Consider the following 6,192-nt stretch of genomic DNA (forward strand, 5'->3'; position numbering starts at 1 on the left):
TGGCACAAAAAACAGTTTAGGAAAGTTTCATCAGCACATGGCGCTGTAACCATCTTGACGTAAATGGGGTCGGCGACAAATGCCAGATCAATCGCATTACGACGGCTATGGTTTCAGTTGCACATTACACCATTCGCACTGTTCAGTGTACATGATTGCACGAATTCGGCGGTGAAACTTGCCCATCCACAATGGCAAGATCGTATCTTTCGGATGGAAGTAATCGGTTTTTAATAATTGTCCTGAGGCCAAAGGCAACGGCCTTGCCGCAGTGGATGCGCCGGTTCCCGTCAGATCACCGAAGTTAAGCACTGTCGGGCGTGGCCGGCACTTGGATGGGTGACCATACGGCCGCCATGCGTTGTTGCCATTTTTCGGGGTGCACTCAGCCTCGTGATGCCAATTGAGGAGCTACTCGACCGAATAGTAGCGACTACGGTCAAAGAAAACCATCATAACGACCGGGAGAGCGGTGTGCTGACCACACGCCCCTCCTATCCGCATCCTCAGTTGAGGATGACACGGCGGTCGGATGGTCCCGGTGGGCCACTTGTGCCCTAAAGACGGAGTGCTGAGGCCAAAAATAGCATAAAACCAAAATGACATGAGTTTTAAGTGTTCTGGGACGAAAACCGCATAAAAAGCAAAATGACATCTTTTCAAAGTGTCGTCCGACTGGCTCAAGACATGTTCATGCCACTAGCGGAAACTGAGAAATCACATGTTGCACACCTTCACGGAGGTCACGTTCAGAATGCTTTGCGTAAAGCTTGTCTACAGTTCAGCTACGTTCTTAATTGGAGCACTAAACACACTTTTCCGATAACCCCACAGCCAGAAGTCACACGGCTTAAGATCAGGTGGTCTGGACGTCCAGGCTGCAGAGAAATGACGGCTGATAACTAGCATTTCCGAAATGCCTCTGCAGCGGCCTCTTCATTGGCTGTGCATTGTTCAGAGGAGCGAAATATTTCAGAAAAAAAAATGGTTCAAATGGCTCTGAGCACTATGGGACTTAACATCTATGGTCATCAGTCCCCTAGAAGTTAGAACTACTTAAACCTAACTAACCTAAGGACATCACACACATCCATGCCCGAGGCAGGATTCGAACCTGCGACCGTAGCAGTCGCGCGGCTCCGGACTGAGCGCCTAGAACCGCTAGACCACCGCGGCCGGCATATTTCAGAAAAATGATGCTGCCCACACATCCACGCCGTCGAAGGGTTAGAATGACGTTGGTGCGCAAAAGACTCTAATAGGGCTTACTAGTGTCGGCACAGGTATCAGGAACCGCAGGATTGATCTTCTCGAAAAAATACAGCTTAACAATAAACGATGTCGCCAGCATGCGCCACACGGTCGCCTTTCCAGAATAAAGTTGTCCCGGTTGATGAGCGTGCGCGTTTTCCGTTGCCCATCTTCTGCACTTCTGAGTGCTGATACGTCCTTGGCGACGGAAATGGGTTACCTCTGTCCACAGAATGTTCCATGGCCATTCATTGTCCAGTTCCATGCGAGGCAGAAATTCCAGAGCGATCGTTTGCCTTCTGGCAGGTCAGTGGGACGAAACTCCTGAACATGGATGACTTTAGATGGATAGCAATGCTAGTTTTTTTGTATGATTTTATGCATCGTGCTCGCACCGCTGCCAACGTTCGGGCAGTTCCCAGTGCACTCCTGTTTTTGCACACCACCATTGAACACTTCCTACAATGCTGTTGTTGCCACGCCTTCGACAGACGTCTGATCAACTCTCCACTCTTCCCCCTGCCACACTGCACTTTAAAAGAACCTGACTTTTCCAATTTTGTAAGCATTTTCTCCAGACCCATAGCAGACATCGGACCAACGCCTTTTTTCATCCCTTGCATGTCCGGAAGTTCTGGAGGACTACCGGCGCACAGTCAGCGTTGTTGTAAAAGAGCTTTACCAGCAGCGCGCGATCCTTTATGGATATAATAAGGTTGAGTGGGTGGTCTTTGATTCATAATCAAAACGTCTTCGGTCCTGGGTTCGATCCCCGCCACTGCCTAAATTTTGATAAATAATCAGCATTGGCGGCTGAAGACTTCCGGCATAAGAAGTCAGCCTCATTCTGCCAACGGCCTTGTCAAAGTGGGCGGAGGAGCGGATAGAGGTTCAGGGAACTCTCTTGTCCTAGGGGTGGGAAATTGCCCCTAAAGGCGGAAGAATCAGCAAGAGATCATCGATATGAGGATGCAGAAGGCAATGGAAACCACTGGATTAAAGATACGTAACGTGTATCCACAGGACATGTGGCCGGTAATTGAAGAAGTGTCATGATGATCTCTCCATTGGCAAAAGATTCAGGAATAGTCCCCCATTCGGATCTCCGGGTGGGGACTGCCAAGGGGGAGGTTACCATGAGAAAAAGATTGAATAATCTACGAAAGGATAACGTGGAATGTCAGAAGCTTGAACGTGGTAGGGAAACTAGAATATCTGAAAAGGGAAATGCAAAGGCTCAATCTAGATATAGTAGGGGTCAGTGAAGTGAAGTGAAAGGAAGACAAGGATTTCTGATCAGATGAGTATCGGGTAATATCAACAGCAGCAGAAAATTGTATAACAGGTGTAGGATTCGTTATGAATAGGAAGGTAGGGCAAAGGGTGTGTTACTGTGAACAGTTCAGTGACCGGGTTGTTCTAATCAGAATCGACAGCTGACCAACACCGACAAAGATAGTTCAGGTATACATGCCGACGTCGCAAGATGAAGATGAACAGATAGAGAAAGTGTATGAGGATATTGAAAGGGTAATGCAGTATGTAAAGGGAGACGAAAATCTAATAGTCATGGGCGACTGGAATGCAGTTGTAGGGGAAGGAGTAGATGAAAAGGTTACAGGAGAATATGGGCTTGGAACAAGGAATGAAAGAGGAGAAAGACTAATTGAGTTCTGTAACAAGTTTCAGCTAGTAATAGCGAATACCCTGTTCAAGAATCACAAGAGGAGCAGGTGTACTTGGAAAAGGCCGGTTGATACGGGAAGATTTCAATTAGATTACATCATGGTCAGACAGAGATTCCGAAATCAGATACTGGATTGTAAGGCGTACCCAGGAGCAGATATAGACTCAGATCACAATATAGTAGTGATGAAGAGTAGGCTGAAGTTCAAGACATTAGTCAGGAAGAATCAATACGCAAAGAAGTGGGATACGGAAGCATTAAGGAATGACGACATACGTTTGAAGTTCTCTAACGCTATAGATACAGCAATAAGGAACAGCGCAGTAGGCAGTACAGTTGAAGAGGAATGGACATCTCTAAAAAGGGCCATCACAGAAGCTGGCAAGGAAAACATAGGTACAAAGAAGGTAGCTGCGAAGAAACCATGGGTAACAGAAGAAATACTTCAGTTGATTGATGAAAGGAGGAAGTATTAACATGTTAAGGGGAAATCAGGAATACAGAAATACAAGTCACTGAGGAATGAAATAAATAAGAAGTGCAGGGAAGCTAATACGAAATGGCTGCAGGAAAAATGTGAAGACATCGAAAAAGATATGGTTGTCGGAAGGACAGACTCAGCATACAGGAAAGTCAAAACAACCTTTGGTGACATTAAAAGCAACGGTGGTAACATTAAGAGTGCAACGGGAATTCCACTGTTAAATGCAGAGGAGAGAGCAGATAGGTGGAAAGAATACATTGAAAGCCTCTATGAGGATGAGGATTTGTCTGATGTGATAGAAGAAGAAACAGGAGTCGATTTAGAAGAGATAGGGGATCCAGTATTAGAATCGGAATTTAAAAGAGCTTTGGAGGACTTATGGTCAAATAAGGCAGAAGGGATAGATAACATTCCATCAGTATTTCTAAAATCATTGGGGGAAGTGGCAACAAAACGACTATTCACGTTGGTGTGTAGAATATATGAGTCTGGCGATATACCATCTGACTTTCGGAAAAGCGTCATCCACACAATTCCGAAGACGGCAAGAGCTGACAAGTGCGAGAATTATCACACAATCAGCTTCACAGCTCATGCATCGAAGCTGCTTACAAGAATAATATACAGAAGAATGGAATAGAAAATTGAGATTGCGCTAGGTGACGATCAGTTTGGCATTAGGAAAAGTAAAGGGACGAGAGAGGCAATTCTGACGTTACGGCTCATAATGGAAGCAAGGCTAAAGAAAAATCAAGACACTTTCATAGGATTTGTCGACCTGGAAAAAACGTTCGACAATATAAAATGGTGCAAGCTGTTCGAGATTCTGAAAAAAGTAGGGGTAAGCTATAGGGAGAGACGGGTCATATACAATATGTACAACAACCAAGAGGGAATAATAAGAGTGGACGATCAAGAACGAAGTGCTCGTATTAAGAAGGGTGTAAGACTGTAGGCTTTCACCCTTACTCTTCAATCTGCACATCGAGGAAGCAATGATGGAAATAAAAGAAAGGTTCAGGAGTGGAATTAAAATACAAGGTGAAAGGATATCGATGATACAATTCGCTATGACATTGCCATCCTGAGTGAAAGTGAAGAAGAATTAAATGATCTGCTGAACGGAATGAACAGTCTAATGAGTACACAGTATGGTTTGAGAGTAAATCGGAGAAAGACGAAGGTAATGAGAAGTAGTAGAAATGAGAACAGCGAGAAACTTAACATCAGGATTGATGGTCACGAAGTCAATGAAGTTAAGGAATTCTGCTACCTAGGCAGTAAAATAACCAATGACGGACGGAGCAAGGAGGACATCAAAAGCAGACTCACTATGGCAAAAAAGGCTTTTCTGGCCAAGAGAAGTCTACTAATATCAAATACCGGCCTTAATTTGTGGAAGCAATTTCTGAGGATGTACGTCTGGAGTACAGCATTGTATGGTAGTTAAACATGGACTGTGGGAAAACCGGAACAGAAGAGAATCGAAGCATTTGAGATGTGGTGCTATAGACGAATGTTGAAAATTAGGTGGACTGATAAGGTAAGGAATGAGGAGGTTCTACGCAGAATCGGAGAGGAAAGGAATGTGAGGGAAACACTGATAAGGAGAAGGGACAGGATGATAGGACATCTGCTAAGACATGAGGGAATGACTTCCATGGTACTAGAGGGAGCTGTAGAGGGCAAAAACTCTAGAGGAAGACAGAGATTGGAATACGTCAAGCAAACAATTGAGGACGTAGGTTGCAAGGGCTACTCTGAGATGAAGAGGTTAGCACAGGAAAGGAATTCGTGCCGGGCCGCATCAAACCAGTCAGTAGACTGACGAAAAAAAAAAAAAAAGTTGAGCGCCTCGGGTGCAAACTTAGGAACAGCCGTACATCGCGCGCCTGTTGGTGTGGATAGGCTGATGCTTAGAGGGTTGTCTATTGGTCCCATATTTCCATGACCTTTCTCCTGTGGCAACAATATGCTATTCAAATTTGACGACATTCTGAGGTACCGCTTTCTACAGCGTTTTGCAACTGGACATCATGTATGTAATGGCATTATGTGTAGCATACTAAATCTAGTCAGGTATGCAAATGTTGAAACTTATGAGCTTAAAAGGATTTATGATTCTGTATTTGAATAACCTGGAAATACACTACTGGCCATTGAAATTGTTACACCAAGAAGAAATGCAGATGATAGACGGGTATTCATTGGACAAATAGATTATACTAGAACTGACATGTGATTACATTTTCACGCAGTTTGGGTGCATAGATCCTGAGAAATCAGTACCCAGAACAACCACCTCTGGCCGTAATAACGGCCTTGATACGCCTGGGCATTGAGTCAAACAGAGCTTGGATGGCGTGTACAGGTACAGCTCCCCATGCAGCTTCAACGCGATACCACAGTTCGTCAAGAGTAGTGACTGGCGTATTGTGACGAGCCACTTGCGCGGCCACCATTGACCAGACGTTTTCAGTTGGTGAGAGATCTTCAGAATGTGCTGACCAGGGCAGCAGTCGAACATTTTCTGTATCCAGAAAGACCCGTACAGGACCTGCAACATGCGCTCTTCCATTATCCTGCTAAAATGTACGGTTTCGTAGAGATCGAATGAAGGGTAGAGACACAGGTCGTAACACATCTGAAATGTAACGTCCACTGTTCAAATGCCGTCAATGCGAACAAGAGGTGACCGAGACGTGTAACCAATGCCACCCCATACCATCACGCCGGGTGATACGCCAGTATGGCCATGACGAATGCACGC

At 45.1% G+C, this 6,192-nt stretch overlaps 1 pseudogene; it reads left to right on the forward strand.

The window, feature by feature from the left end:
• The first annotated feature begins 253 nt into the window (after positions 1 to 253).
• On the forward strand, positions 254 to 370 carry LOC126163437 (5S ribosomal RNA; annotated as a pseudogene).
• The last annotated feature ends 5,822 nt before the right edge of the window (positions 371 to 6,192 follow it).

This window comes from Schistocerca cancellata, chromosome 2 (genome assembly GCF_023864275.1).
Source record: "Schistocerca cancellata isolate TAMUIC-IGC-003103 chromosome 2, iqSchCanc2.1, whole genome shotgun sequence".
Classification (NCBI taxonomy): Eukaryota; Metazoa; Arthropoda; class Insecta; order Orthoptera; family Acrididae; genus Schistocerca; species Schistocerca cancellata.